Source organism: Astyanax mexicanus, unplaced genomic scaffold (genome assembly GCF_023375975.1).
Source record: "Astyanax mexicanus isolate ESR-SI-001 unplaced genomic scaffold, AstMex3_surface scaffold_56, whole genome shotgun sequence".
Classification (NCBI taxonomy): domain Eukaryota; kingdom Metazoa; phylum Chordata; class Actinopteri; order Characiformes; family Acestrorhamphidae; genus Astyanax; species Astyanax mexicanus.
In genome coordinates this window covers 117501-127500 of record NW_026040066.1, presented here as the reverse complement: position 1 = coordinate 127500, position 10000 = coordinate 117501, and the positions used below count along the sequence as shown (strand labels likewise).

Sequence of the window (10000 nt, the reverse complement as noted above, 5' to 3'; positions counted from 1 at the left end):
CCAGGCCAAACCCTGCTTAGCTTCCGAGATCAGACGAGATCGGGCGTTCTCAGGGTAGTGTGACCGTAAGCCATTGCAGAGCTCTCATCAAGACTACTTATGCAACTTCATCTATGTTGGGTTTCAGATAACAAACTAGTAATGTATAACAAGACCATGGTAATGGAAGCAAGAGGGGAAAAGCTTACAGCACCTGGTATTCCCAGGTGGTCTCCCATCCAAGTACTAACCAGGCCAAACCCTGCTTAGCTTCCGAGATCAGACGAGATCGGGCATTCTCAGGGTAGTGTGACCGTAAGCCATTGCAGAGCTCTCATCAAGACTACTTATGCAACTTCATCTATGTTGGGTTTCAGATAACAAACTAGTAATGTATAACAAGACCATGGTAATGGAAGCAAGAGGGGAAAAGCTTACAGCACCTGGTATTCCCAGGTGGTCTCCCATCCAAGTACTAACCAGGCCAAACCCTGCTTAGCTTCCGAGATCAGACGAGATCGGGCGTTCTCAGGGTAGTGTGACCGTAAGCCATTGCAGAGCTCTCATCAAGACTACTTATGCAACTTCATCTATGTTGGGTTTCAGATAACAAACTAGTAATGTATAACAAGACCATGGTAATGGAAGCAAGAGGGGAAAAGCTTACAGCACCTGGTATTCCCAGGTGGTCTCCCATCCAAGTACTAACCAGGCCAAACCCTGCTTAGCTTCCGAGATCAGACGAGATCGGGCGTTCTCAGGGTAGTGTGACCGTAAGCCATTGCAGAGCTCTCATCAAGACTACTTATGCAACTTCATCTATGTTGGGTTTCAGATAACAAACTAGTAATGTATAACAAGACCATGGTAATGGAAGCAAGAGGGGAAAAGCTTACAGCACCTTGTATTCCCAGGTGGTCTCCCATCCAAGTACTAACCAGGCCAAACCCTGCTTAGCTTCCGAGATCAGACGAGATCGGGCGTTCTCAGGGTAGTGTGACCGTAAGCCATTGCAGAGCTCTCATCAAGACTACTTATGCAACTTCATCTATGTTGGGTTTCAGATAACAAACTAGTAATGTATAACAAGACCATGGTAATGGAAGCAAGAGGGGAAAAGCTTACAGCACCTGGTATTCCCAGGTGGTCTCCCATCCAAGTACTAACCAGGCCAAACCCTGCTTAGCTTCCGAGATCAGACGAGATCGGGCGTTCTCAGGGTAGTGTGACCGTAAGCCATTGTAGAGCTCTCATCAAGACTACTTATGCAACTTCATCTATGTTGGGTTTCAGATAACAAACTAGTAATGTATAACAAGACCATGGTAATGGAAGCAAGAGGGGAAAAGCTTACAGCACCTGGTATTCCCAGGTGGTCTCCCATCCAAGTACTAACCAGGCCAAACCCTGCTTAGCTTCTGAGATCAGACGAGATCGGGCGTTCTCAGGGTAGTGTGACCGTAAGCCATTGCAGAGCTCTCATCAAGACTACTTATGCAACTTCATCTATGTTGGGTTTCAGATAACAAACTAGTAATGTATAACAAGACCATGGTAATGGAAGCAACAGGGGAAAAGCTTACAGCACCTGGTATTCCCAGGTGGTCTCCCATCCAAGTACTAACCAGGCCAAACCCTGCTTAGCTTCCGAGATCAGACGAGATCGGGCGTTCTCAGGGTAGTGTGACCGTAAGCCATTGCAGAGCTCTCATCAAGACTACTTATGCAACTTCATCTATGTTGGGTTTCAGATAACAAACTAGTAATGTATAACAAGACCATGGTAATGGAAGCAAGAGGGGAAAAGCTTACAGCACCTGGTATTCCCAGGTGGTCTCCCATCCAAGTACTAACCAGGCCAAACCCTGCTTAGCTTCCGAGATCAGACGAGATCGGGCGTTCTCAGGGTAGTGTGACCGTAAGCCATTGCAGAGCTCTCATCAAGACTACTTATGCAACTTCATCTATGTTGGGTTTCAGATAACAAACTAGTAATGTATAACAAGACCATGGTAATGGAAGCAAGAGGGGAAAAGCTTACAGCACCTGGTATTCCCAGGTGGTCTCCCATCCAAGTACTAACCAGGCCAAACCCTGCTTAGCTTCCGAGATCAGACGAGATCGGGCGTTCTCAGGGTAGTGTGACCGTAAGCCATTGCAGAGCTCTCATCAAGACTACTTATGCAACTTCATCTATGTTGGGTTTCAGATAACAAACTAGTAATGTATAACAAGACCATGGTAATGGAAGCAAGAGGGGAAAAGCTTACAGCACCTGGTATTCCCAGGTGGTCTCCCATCCAAGTACTAACCAGGCCAAACCCTGCTTAGCTTCCGAGATCAGACGAGATCGGGCGTTCTCAGGGTAGTGTTACCGTAAGCCATTGCAGAGCTCTCATCAAGACTACTTATGCAACTTCATCTATGTTGGGTTTCAGATAACAAACTAGTAATGTATAACAAGACCATGGTAATGGAAGCAAGAGGGGAAAAGCTTACAGCACCTGGTATTCCCAGGTGGTCTCCCATCCAAGTACTAACCAGGCCAAACCCTGCTTAGCTTCCGAGATCAGACGAGATCGGGCGTTCTCAGGGTAGTGTGACCGTAAGCCATTGCAGAGCTCTCATCAAGACTACTTATGCAACTTCATCTATGTTGGGTTTCAGATAACAAACTAGTAATGTATAACAAGACCATGGTAATGGAAGCAAGAGAGGAAAAGCTTACAGCACCTGGTATTCCCAGGTGGTCTCCCATCCAAGTACTAACCAGGCCAAACCCTGCTTAGCTTCCGAGATCAGACGAGATCGGGCGTTCTCAGGGTAGTGTGACCGTAAGCCATTGCAGAGCTCTCATCAAGACTACTTATGCAACTTCATCTATGTTGGGTTTCAGATAACAAACTAGTAATGTATAACAAGACCATGGTAATGGAAGCAAGAGGGGAAAAGCTTACAGCACCTGGTATTCCCAGGTGGTCTCCCATCCAAGTACTAACCAGGCCAAACCCTGCTTAGCTTCCGAGATCAGACGAGATCGGGCGTTCTCAGGGTAGTGTGACCGTAAGCCATTGCAGAGCTCTCATCAAGACTACTTATGCAACTTCATCTATGTTGGGTTTCAGATAACAAACTAGTAATGTATAACAAGACCATGGTAATGGAAGCAAGAGGGGAAAAGCTTACAGCACCTGGTATTCCCAGGTGGTCTCCCATCCAAGTACTAACCAGGCCAAACCCTGCTTAGCTTCCGAGATCAGACGAGATCGGGCGTTCTCAGGGTAGTGTGACCGTAAGCCATTGCAGAGCTCTCATCAAGACTACTTATGCAACTTCATCTATGTTGGGTTTCAGATAACAAACTAGTAATGTATAACAAGACCATGGTAATGGAAGCAAGAGGGGAAAAGCTTACAGCACCTGGTATTCCCAGGTGGTCTCCCATCCAAGTACTAACCAGGCCAAACCCTGCTTAGCTTCCGAGATCAGACGAGATCGGGCGTTCTCAGGGTAGTGTGACCGTAAGCCATTGCAGAGCTCTCATCAAGACTACTTATGCAACTTCATCTATGTTGGGTTTCAGATAACAAACTAGTAATGTATAACAAGACCATGGTAATGGAAGCAAGAGGGGAAAAGCTTACAGCACCTGGTATTCCCAGGTGGTCTCCCATCCAAGTACTAACCAGGCCAAACCCTGCTTAGCTTCCGAGATCAGACGAGATCGGGCGTTCTCAGGGTAGTGTGACCGTAAGCAATTGCAGAGCTCTCATCAAGACTACTTATGCAACTTCATCTATGTTGGGTTTCAGATAACAAACTAGTAATGTATAACAAGACCATGGTAATGGAAGCAAGAGGGGAAAAGCTTACAGCACCTGGTATTCCCAGGTGGTCTCCCATCCAAGTACTAACCAGGCCAAACCCTGCTTAGCTTCCGAGATCAGACGAGATCGGGCGTTCTCAGGGTAGTGTGACCGTAAGCCATTGCAGAGCTCTCATCAAGACTACTTATGCAACTTCATCTATGTTGGGTTTCAGATAACAAACTAGTAATGTATAACAAGACCATGGTAATGGAAGCAAGAGGGGAAAAGCTTACAGCACCTGGTATTCCCAGGTGGTCTCCCATCCAAGTACTAACCAGGCCAAACCCTGCTTAGCTTCCGAGATCAGACGAGATCGGGCGTTCTCAGGGTAGTGTGACCGTAAGCCATTGCAGAGCTCTCATCAAGACTACTTATGCAACTTCATCTATGTTGGGTTTCAGATAACAAACTAGTAATGTATAACAAGACCATGGTAATGGAAGCAAGAGGGGAAAAGCTTACAGCACCTGGTATTCCCAGGTGGTCTCCCATCCAAGTACTAACCAGGCCAAACCCTGCTTAGCTTCCGAGATCAGACGAGATCGGGCGTTCTCAGGGTAGTGTGACCGTAAGCCATTGCAGAGCTCTCATCAAGACTACTTATGCAACTTCATCTATGTTGGGTTTCAGATAACAAACTAGTAATGTATAACAAGACCATGGTAATGGAAGCAAGAGGGGAAAAGCTTACAGCACCTGGTATTCCCAGGTGGTCTCCCATCCAAGTACTAACCAGGCCAAACCCTGCTTAGCTTCCGAGATCAGACGAGATCGGGCGTTCTCAGGGTAGTGTGACCGTAAGCCATTGCAGAGCTCTCATCAAGACTACTTATGCAACTTCATCTATGTTGGGTTTCAGATAACAAACTAGTAATGTATAACAAGACCATTGTAATGGAAGCAAGAGAGGAAAAGCTTACAGCACCTGGTATTCCCAGGTGGTCTCCCATCCAAGCACTAACCAGGCCAAACCCTGCTTAGCTTCCGAGATCAGACGAGATCGGGCGTTCTCAGGGTAGTGTGACCGTAAGCCATTGCAGAGCAATCATCAAGACTACTTATGCAACTTCATCTATGTTGGGTTTCAGATAACAAACTAGTAATGTATAACAAGACCATGGTAATGGAAGCAAGAGGGGAAAAGCTTACAGCACCTGGTATTCCCAGGTGGTCTCCCATCCAAGTACTAACCAGGCCAAACCCTGCTTAGCTTCCGAGATCAGACGAGATCGGGCGTTCTCAGGGTAGTGTGACCGTAAGCCATTGCAGAGCTCTCATCAAGACTACTTATGCAACTTCATCTATGTTGGGTTTCAGATAACAAACTAGTAATGTATAACAAGACCATGGTAATGGAAGCAAGAGGGGAAAAGCTTAAAGCACCTGGTATTCCCAGGTGGTCTCCCATCCAAGTACTAACCAGGCCAAACCCTGCTTAGCTTCCGAGATCAGACGAGATCGGGCGTTCTCAGGGTAGTGTGACCGTAAGCCATTGCAGAGCTCTCATCAAGACTACTTATGCAACTTCATCTATGTTGGGTTTCAGATAACAAACTAGTAATGTATAACAAGACCATGGTAATGGAAGCAAGAGGGGAAAAGCTTACAGCACCTGGTATTCCCAGGTGGTCTCCCATCCAAGTACTAACCAGGCCAAACCCTGCTTAGCTTCCGAGATCAGACGAGATCGGGCGTTCTCAGGGTAGTGTGACCGTAAGCAATTGCAGAGCTCTCATCAAGACTACTTATGCAACTTCATCTATGTTGGGTTTCAGATAACAAACTAGTAATGTATAACAAGACCATGGTAATGGAAGCAAGAGGGGAAAAGCTTACAGCACCTGGTATTCCCAGGTGGTCTCCCATCCAAGTACTAACCAGGCCAAACCCTGCTTAGCTTCCGAGATCAGACGAGATCGGGCGTTCTCAGGGTAGTGTGACCGTAAGCCATTGCAGAGCTCTCATCAAGACTACTTATGCAACTTCATCTATGTTGGGTTTCAGATAACAAACTAGTAATGTATAACAAGACCATGGTAATGGAAGCAAGAGGGGAAAAGCTTACAGCACCTGGTATTCCCAGGTGGTCTCCCATCCAAGTACTAACCAGGCCAAACCCTGCTTAGCTTCCGAGATCAGACGAGATCGGGCGTTCTCAGGGTAGTGTGACCGTAAGCCATTGCAGAGCTCTCATCAAGACTACTTATGCAACTTCATCTATGTTGGGTTTCAGATAACAAACTAGTAATGTATAACAAGACCATGGTAATGGAAGCAAGAGGGGAAAAGCTTACAGCACCTGGTATTCCCAGGTGGTCTCCCATCCAAGTACTAACCAGGCCAAACCCTGCTTAGCTTCCGAGATCAGACGAGATCGGGCGTTCTCAGGGTAGTGTGACCGTAAGCCATTGCAGAGCTCTCATCAAGACTACTTATGCAACTTCATCTATGTTGGGTTTCAGATAACAAACTAGTAATGTATAACAAGACCATGGTAATGGAAGCAAGAGGGGAAAAGCTTACAGCACCTGGTATTCCCAGGTGGTCTCCCATCCAAGTACTAACCAGGCCAAACCCTGCTTAGCTTCCGAGATCAGACGAGATCGGGCGTTCTCAGGGTAGTGTGACCGTAAGCCATTGCAGAGCTCTCATCAAGACTACTTATGCAACTTCATCTATGTTGGGTTTCAGATAACAAACTAGTAATGTATAACAAGACCATGGTAATGGAAGCAAGAGGGGAAAAGCTTACAGCACCTGGTATTCCCAGGTGGTCTCCCATCCAAGTACTAACCAGGCCAAACCCTGCTTAGCTTCCGAGATCAGACGAGATCGGGCGTTCTCAGGGTAGTGTGACCGTAAGCCATTGCAGAGCTCTCATCAAGACTACTTATGCAACTTCATCTATGTTGGGTTTCAGATAACAAACTAGTAATGTATAACAAGACCATGGTAATGGAAGCAAGAGGGGAAAAGCTTAAAGCACCTGGTATTCCCAGGTGGTCTCCCATCCAAGTACTAACCAGGCCAAACCCTGCTTAGCTTCCGAGATCAGACGAGATCGGGCGTTCTCAGGGTAGTGTGACCGTAAGCCATTGCAGAGCTCTCATCAAGACTACTTATGCAACTTCATCTATGTTGGGTTTCAGATAACAAACTAGTAATGTATAACAAGACCATGGTAATGGAAGCAAGAGGGGAAAAGCTTACAGCACCTGGTATTCCCAGGTGGTCTCCCATCCAAGTACTAACCAGGCCAAACCCTGCTTAGCTTCCGAGATCAGACGAGATCGGGCGTTCTCAGGGTAGTGTGACCGTAAGCAATTGCAGAGCTCTCATCAAGACTACTTATGCAACTTCATCTATGTTGGGTTTCAGATAACAAACTAGTAATGTATAACAAGACCATGGTAATGGAAGCAAGAGGGGAAAAGCTTACAGCACCTGGTATTCCCAGGTGGTCTCCCATCCAAGTACTAACCAGGCCAAACCCTGCTTAGCTTCCGAGATCAGACGAGATCGGGCGTTCTCAGGGTAGTGTGACCGTAAGCCATTGCAGAGCTCTCATCAAGACTACTTATGCAACTTCATCTATGTTGGGTTTCAGATAACAAACTAGTAATGTATAACAAGACCATGGTAATGGAAGCAAGAGGGGAAAAGCTTACAGCCCCTGGTATTCCCAGGTGGTCTCCCATCCAAGTACTAACCAGGCCAAACCCTGCTTAGCTTCCGAGATCAGACGAGATCGGGCGTTCTCAGGGTAGTGTGACCGTAAGCCATTGCAGAGCTCTCATCAAGACTACTTATGCAACTTCATCTATGTTGGGTTTCAGATAACAAACTAGTAATGTATAACAAGACCATGGTAATGGAAGCAAGAGGGGAAAAGCTTACAGCACCTGGTATTCCCAGGTGGTCTCCCATCCAAGTACTAACCAGGCCAAACCCTGCTTAGCTTCCGAGATCAGACGAGATCGGGCGTTCTCAGGGTAGTGTGACCGTAAGCCATTGCAGAGCTCTCATCAAGACTACTTATGCAACTTCATCTATGTTGGGTTTCAGATAACAAACTAGTAATGTATAACAAGACCATGGTAATGGAAGCAAGAGGGGAAAAGCTTACAGCACCTGGTATTCCCAGGTGGTCTCCCATCCAAGTACTAACCAGGCCAAACCCTGCTTAGCTTCCGAGATCAGACGAGATCGGGCGTTCTCAGGGTAGTGTGACCGTAAGCCATTGCAGAGCTCTCATCAAGACTACTTATGCAACTTCATCTATGTTGGGTTTCAGATAACAAACTAGTAATGTATAACAAGACCATGGTAATGGAAGCAAGAGGGGAAAAGCTTACAGCACCTGGTATTCCCAGGTGGTCTCCCATCCAAGTACTAACCAGGCCAAACCCTGCTTAGCTTCCGAGATCAGACGAGATCGGGCGTTCTCAGGGTAGTGTGACCGTAAGCCATTGCAGAGCTCTCATCAAGACTACTTATGCAACTTCATCTATGTTGGGTTTCAGATAACAAACTAGTAATGTATAACAAGACCATGGTAATGGAAGCAAGAGGGGAAAAGCTTACAGCACCTGGTATTCCCAGGTGGTCTCCCATCCAAGTACTAACCAGGCCAAACCCTGCTTAGCTTCCGAGATCAGACGAGATCGGGCGTTCTCAGGGTAGTGTGACCGTAAGCCATTGCAGAGCTCTCATCAAGACTACTTATGAAACTTCATCTATGTTGGGTTTCAGATAACAAACTAGTAATGTATAACAAGACCATGGTAATGGAAGCAAGAGGGGAAAAGCTTACAGCACCTGGTATTCCCAGGTGGTCTCCCATACGAGTACTAACCAGGCCAAACCCTGCTTAGCTTCCGAGATCAGACGAGATCGGGCGTTCTCAGGGTAGTGTGACCGTAAGCCATTGCAGAGCTCTCATCAAGACTACTTATGCAACTTCATCTATGTTGGGTTTCAGATAACAAACTAGTAATGTATAACAAGACCATGGTAATGGAAGCAAGAGGGGAAAAGCTTACAGCACCTGGTATTCCCAGGTGGTCTCCCATCCAAGTACTAACCAGGCCAAACCCTGCTTAGCTTCCGAGATCAGACGAGATCGGGCGTTCTCAGGGTAGTGGGACCGTAACCCATCGCAGAGCTCTCATCAAGACTACTTATGCAACTTCATCTATGTTGGGTTTCAGATAATAAACTAGTAATGAATAACAAGACCATGGTAATGGAAGCAAGAGGGGAACAGCTTACAGCACCTGGTATTCCCAGGTGGTCTCCCATCCAAGTACTAACCAGGCCAAACCCTGCTTAGCTTCCGAGATCAGACGAGATCGGGCGTTCTCAGGGTAGTGTGACCGTAAGCCATTGCAGAGCTCTCATCAAGACTACTTATGCAACTTCATCTATGTTGGATTTCAGATAACAAACTAGTAATGTATAACAAGACCATGGTAATGGAAGCAAGAGGGGAAAAGCTTACAGCACCTGGTATTCCCAGGTGGTCTCCCATCCAAGTACAAACCAGGCCAAACCCTGCTTAGCTTCCGAGATCAGACGAGATCGGGCGTTCTCAGGGTAGTGTGACCGTAAGCCATTGCAGAGCTCTCATCAAGACTACTTATGCAACTTCATCTATGTTGGGTTTCAGATAACAAACTAGTAATGTATAACAAGACCATGGTAATGGAAGCAAGAGGGGAAAAGCTTACAGCACCCGGTATTCCCAGGTGGTCTCCCATCCAAGTACTAACCAGGCCAAACCCTGCTTAGCTTCCGAGATCAGACGAGATCGGGCGTTCTCAGGGTAGTGTGACCGTAAGCCATTGCAGAGCTCTCATCAAGACTACTCATGCAACTTCATCTATGTTGGGTTTCAGATAACAAACTAGTAATGTATAACAAGACCATGGTAATGGAAGCAAGAGGGGAAAAGCTTACAGCACCTGGTATTCCCAGGTGGTCTCCCATCCAAGTACTAACCAGGCCAAACCCTGCTTAGCTTCCGAGATCAGACGAGATCGGGCGTTCTCAGGGTAGTGTGACCGTAAGCCATTGAAGAGCTCTCATCAAGACTACTTATGCAACTTCATCTATGTTGGGTTTCAGATAACAAACTAGTAATGTATAACAAG

General features: G+C 46.6%; 44 non-coding genes across 44 annotated transcripts in view; all 44 read right to left on the bottom strand.

Moving 5' to 3' along the window:
• The window catches only part of LOC125797925 (5S ribosomal RNA), a 119-nt gene extending 48 nt beyond the window's left edge, over positions 1 to 71 (bottom strand). Inside the window, exon 1 of the ribosomal RNA XR_007436744.1 lies at positions 1 to 71. This exon is cut by the window's left edge and continues 48 nt beyond it. This is a non-coding gene — a ribosomal RNA (5S ribosomal RNA).
• Positions 72 to 181: 110 nt separating this feature from the next.
• On the bottom strand, positions 182 to 300 carry LOC125798120 (5S ribosomal RNA). The gene has a single exon (XR_007436939.1). It is a non-coding gene; the product is annotated as a 5S ribosomal RNA (ribosomal RNA).
• Positions 301 to 410: 110 nt separating this feature from the next.
• Positions 411 to 529, bottom strand: LOC125797924 (5S ribosomal RNA). The gene has a single exon (XR_007436743.1). It is a non-coding gene; the product is annotated as a 5S ribosomal RNA (ribosomal RNA).
• A 110-nt stretch (positions 530 to 639) lies between these two features.
• LOC125797923 (5S ribosomal RNA) lies at positions 640 to 758 on the bottom strand. The gene has a single exon (XR_007436742.1). It is a non-coding gene; the product is annotated as a 5S ribosomal RNA (ribosomal RNA).
• Positions 759 to 868: 110 nt separating this feature from the next.
• On the bottom strand, positions 869 to 987 carry LOC125798231 (5S ribosomal RNA). Its single transcript, XR_007437061.1, has one exon. It is a non-coding gene; the product is annotated as a 5S ribosomal RNA (ribosomal RNA).
• Positions 988 to 1097: 110 nt separating this feature from the next.
• LOC125797922 (5S ribosomal RNA) lies at positions 1098 to 1216 on the bottom strand. The gene has a single exon (XR_007436741.1). It is a non-coding gene; the product is annotated as a 5S ribosomal RNA (ribosomal RNA).
• A 110-nt stretch (positions 1217 to 1326) lies between these two features.
• LOC125798189 (5S ribosomal RNA) lies at positions 1327 to 1445 on the bottom strand. The gene has a single exon (XR_007437019.1). It is a non-coding gene; the product is annotated as a 5S ribosomal RNA (ribosomal RNA).
• A 110-nt stretch (positions 1446 to 1555) lies between these two features.
• On the bottom strand, positions 1556 to 1674 carry LOC125797921 (5S ribosomal RNA). The gene has a single exon (XR_007436740.1). It is a non-coding gene; the product is annotated as a 5S ribosomal RNA (ribosomal RNA).
• A 110-nt stretch (positions 1675 to 1784) lies between these two features.
• Positions 1785 to 1903, bottom strand: LOC125797920 (5S ribosomal RNA). The gene has a single exon (XR_007436739.1). It is a non-coding gene; the product is annotated as a 5S ribosomal RNA (ribosomal RNA).
• A 110-nt stretch (positions 1904 to 2013) lies between these two features.
• LOC125797919 (5S ribosomal RNA) lies at positions 2014 to 2132 on the bottom strand. Its single transcript, XR_007436738.1, has one exon. It is a non-coding gene; the product is annotated as a 5S ribosomal RNA (ribosomal RNA).
• Positions 2133 to 2242: 110 nt separating this feature from the next.
• Positions 2243 to 2361, bottom strand: LOC125798127 (5S ribosomal RNA). Its single transcript, XR_007436948.1, has one exon. It is a non-coding gene; the product is annotated as a 5S ribosomal RNA (ribosomal RNA).
• A 110-nt stretch (positions 2362 to 2471) lies between these two features.
• Positions 2472 to 2590, bottom strand: LOC125797918 (5S ribosomal RNA). The gene has a single exon (XR_007436737.1). It is a non-coding gene; the product is annotated as a 5S ribosomal RNA (ribosomal RNA).
• Positions 2591 to 2700: 110 nt separating this feature from the next.
• Positions 2701 to 2819, bottom strand: LOC125797917 (5S ribosomal RNA). Its single transcript, XR_007436736.1, has one exon. It is a non-coding gene; the product is annotated as a 5S ribosomal RNA (ribosomal RNA).
• A 110-nt stretch (positions 2820 to 2929) lies between these two features.
• LOC125797915 (5S ribosomal RNA) lies at positions 2930 to 3048 on the bottom strand. The gene has a single exon (XR_007436734.1). It is a non-coding gene; the product is annotated as a 5S ribosomal RNA (ribosomal RNA).
• A 110-nt stretch (positions 3049 to 3158) lies between these two features.
• On the bottom strand, positions 3159 to 3277 carry LOC125797914 (5S ribosomal RNA). The gene has a single exon (XR_007436733.1). It is a non-coding gene; the product is annotated as a 5S ribosomal RNA (ribosomal RNA).
• Positions 3278 to 3387: 110 nt separating this feature from the next.
• On the bottom strand, positions 3388 to 3506 carry LOC125797913 (5S ribosomal RNA). The gene has a single exon (XR_007436732.1). It is a non-coding gene; the product is annotated as a 5S ribosomal RNA (ribosomal RNA).
• Positions 3507 to 3616: 110 nt separating this feature from the next.
• LOC125797912 (5S ribosomal RNA) lies at positions 3617 to 3735 on the bottom strand. Its single transcript, XR_007436731.1, has one exon. It is a non-coding gene; the product is annotated as a 5S ribosomal RNA (ribosomal RNA).
• A 110-nt stretch (positions 3736 to 3845) lies between these two features.
• On the bottom strand, positions 3846 to 3964 carry LOC125797911 (5S ribosomal RNA). The gene has a single exon (XR_007436730.1). It is a non-coding gene; the product is annotated as a 5S ribosomal RNA (ribosomal RNA).
• Positions 3965 to 4074: 110 nt separating this feature from the next.
• LOC125797910 (5S ribosomal RNA) lies at positions 4075 to 4193 on the bottom strand. The gene has a single exon (XR_007436729.1). It is a non-coding gene; the product is annotated as a 5S ribosomal RNA (ribosomal RNA).
• Positions 4194 to 4303: 110 nt separating this feature from the next.
• Positions 4304 to 4422, bottom strand: LOC125797909 (5S ribosomal RNA). The gene has a single exon (XR_007436728.1). It is a non-coding gene; the product is annotated as a 5S ribosomal RNA (ribosomal RNA).
• A 110-nt stretch (positions 4423 to 4532) lies between these two features.
• On the bottom strand, positions 4533 to 4651 carry LOC125797908 (5S ribosomal RNA). Its single transcript, XR_007436727.1, has one exon. It is a non-coding gene; the product is annotated as a 5S ribosomal RNA (ribosomal RNA).
• A 110-nt stretch (positions 4652 to 4761) lies between these two features.
• Positions 4762 to 4880, bottom strand: LOC125798203 (5S ribosomal RNA). The gene has a single exon (XR_007437033.1). It is a non-coding gene; the product is annotated as a 5S ribosomal RNA (ribosomal RNA).
• Positions 4881 to 4990: 110 nt separating this feature from the next.
• Positions 4991 to 5109, bottom strand: LOC125797907 (5S ribosomal RNA). The gene has a single exon (XR_007436726.1). It is a non-coding gene; the product is annotated as a 5S ribosomal RNA (ribosomal RNA).
• A 110-nt stretch (positions 5110 to 5219) lies between these two features.
• Positions 5220 to 5338, bottom strand: LOC125798223 (5S ribosomal RNA). Its single transcript, XR_007437053.1, has one exon. It is a non-coding gene; the product is annotated as a 5S ribosomal RNA (ribosomal RNA).
• Positions 5339 to 5448: 110 nt separating this feature from the next.
• Positions 5449 to 5567, bottom strand: LOC125797906 (5S ribosomal RNA). Its single transcript, XR_007436725.1, has one exon. It is a non-coding gene; the product is annotated as a 5S ribosomal RNA (ribosomal RNA).
• A 110-nt stretch (positions 5568 to 5677) lies between these two features.
• LOC125797904 (5S ribosomal RNA) lies at positions 5678 to 5796 on the bottom strand. Its single transcript, XR_007436723.1, has one exon. It is a non-coding gene; the product is annotated as a 5S ribosomal RNA (ribosomal RNA).
• A 110-nt stretch (positions 5797 to 5906) lies between these two features.
• LOC125797903 (5S ribosomal RNA) lies at positions 5907 to 6025 on the bottom strand. Its single transcript, XR_007436722.1, has one exon. It is a non-coding gene; the product is annotated as a 5S ribosomal RNA (ribosomal RNA).
• A 110-nt stretch (positions 6026 to 6135) lies between these two features.
• Positions 6136 to 6254, bottom strand: LOC125797902 (5S ribosomal RNA). The gene has a single exon (XR_007436721.1). It is a non-coding gene; the product is annotated as a 5S ribosomal RNA (ribosomal RNA).
• A 110-nt stretch (positions 6255 to 6364) lies between these two features.
• On the bottom strand, positions 6365 to 6483 carry LOC125797901 (5S ribosomal RNA). The gene has a single exon (XR_007436720.1). It is a non-coding gene; the product is annotated as a 5S ribosomal RNA (ribosomal RNA).
• A 110-nt stretch (positions 6484 to 6593) lies between these two features.
• On the bottom strand, positions 6594 to 6712 carry LOC125797900 (5S ribosomal RNA). Its single transcript, XR_007436719.1, has one exon. It is a non-coding gene; the product is annotated as a 5S ribosomal RNA (ribosomal RNA).
• Positions 6713 to 6822: 110 nt separating this feature from the next.
• LOC125798222 (5S ribosomal RNA) lies at positions 6823 to 6941 on the bottom strand. Its single transcript, XR_007437052.1, has one exon. It is a non-coding gene; the product is annotated as a 5S ribosomal RNA (ribosomal RNA).
• Positions 6942 to 7051: 110 nt separating this feature from the next.
• LOC125797899 (5S ribosomal RNA) lies at positions 7052 to 7170 on the bottom strand. Its single transcript, XR_007436718.1, has one exon. It is a non-coding gene; the product is annotated as a 5S ribosomal RNA (ribosomal RNA).
• Positions 7171 to 7280: 110 nt separating this feature from the next.
• LOC125797898 (5S ribosomal RNA) lies at positions 7281 to 7399 on the bottom strand. Its single transcript, XR_007436717.1, has one exon. It is a non-coding gene; the product is annotated as a 5S ribosomal RNA (ribosomal RNA).
• A 110-nt stretch (positions 7400 to 7509) lies between these two features.
• LOC125798149 (5S ribosomal RNA) lies at positions 7510 to 7628 on the bottom strand. The gene has a single exon (XR_007436974.1). It is a non-coding gene; the product is annotated as a 5S ribosomal RNA (ribosomal RNA).
• A 110-nt stretch (positions 7629 to 7738) lies between these two features.
• Positions 7739 to 7857, bottom strand: LOC125797897 (5S ribosomal RNA). The gene has a single exon (XR_007436716.1). It is a non-coding gene; the product is annotated as a 5S ribosomal RNA (ribosomal RNA).
• A 110-nt stretch (positions 7858 to 7967) lies between these two features.
• LOC125797896 (5S ribosomal RNA) lies at positions 7968 to 8086 on the bottom strand. Its single transcript, XR_007436715.1, has one exon. It is a non-coding gene; the product is annotated as a 5S ribosomal RNA (ribosomal RNA).
• A 110-nt stretch (positions 8087 to 8196) lies between these two features.
• On the bottom strand, positions 8197 to 8315 carry LOC125797895 (5S ribosomal RNA). Its single transcript, XR_007436714.1, has one exon. It is a non-coding gene; the product is annotated as a 5S ribosomal RNA (ribosomal RNA).
• A 110-nt stretch (positions 8316 to 8425) lies between these two features.
• Positions 8426 to 8544, bottom strand: LOC125797893 (5S ribosomal RNA). Its single transcript, XR_007436712.1, has one exon. It is a non-coding gene; the product is annotated as a 5S ribosomal RNA (ribosomal RNA).
• A 110-nt stretch (positions 8545 to 8654) lies between these two features.
• On the bottom strand, positions 8655 to 8773 carry LOC125798175 (5S ribosomal RNA). The gene has a single exon (XR_007437005.1). It is a non-coding gene; the product is annotated as a 5S ribosomal RNA (ribosomal RNA).
• Positions 8774 to 8883: 110 nt separating this feature from the next.
• LOC125798252 (5S ribosomal RNA) lies at positions 8884 to 9002 on the bottom strand. Its single transcript, XR_007437082.1, has one exon. It is a non-coding gene; the product is annotated as a 5S ribosomal RNA (ribosomal RNA).
• Positions 9003 to 9112: 110 nt separating this feature from the next.
• Positions 9113 to 9231, bottom strand: LOC125797892 (5S ribosomal RNA). Its single transcript, XR_007436711.1, has one exon. It is a non-coding gene; the product is annotated as a 5S ribosomal RNA (ribosomal RNA).
• Positions 9232 to 9341: 110 nt separating this feature from the next.
• Positions 9342 to 9460, bottom strand: LOC125798134 (5S ribosomal RNA). The gene has a single exon (XR_007436956.1). It is a non-coding gene; the product is annotated as a 5S ribosomal RNA (ribosomal RNA).
• Positions 9461 to 9570: 110 nt separating this feature from the next.
• LOC125798094 (5S ribosomal RNA) lies at positions 9571 to 9689 on the bottom strand. Its single transcript, XR_007436912.1, has one exon. It is a non-coding gene; the product is annotated as a 5S ribosomal RNA (ribosomal RNA).
• A 110-nt stretch (positions 9690 to 9799) lies between these two features.
• Positions 9800 to 9918, bottom strand: LOC125797891 (5S ribosomal RNA). The gene has a single exon (XR_007436710.1). It is a non-coding gene; the product is annotated as a 5S ribosomal RNA (ribosomal RNA).
• Positions 9919 to 10000: the final 82 nt, after the last annotated feature.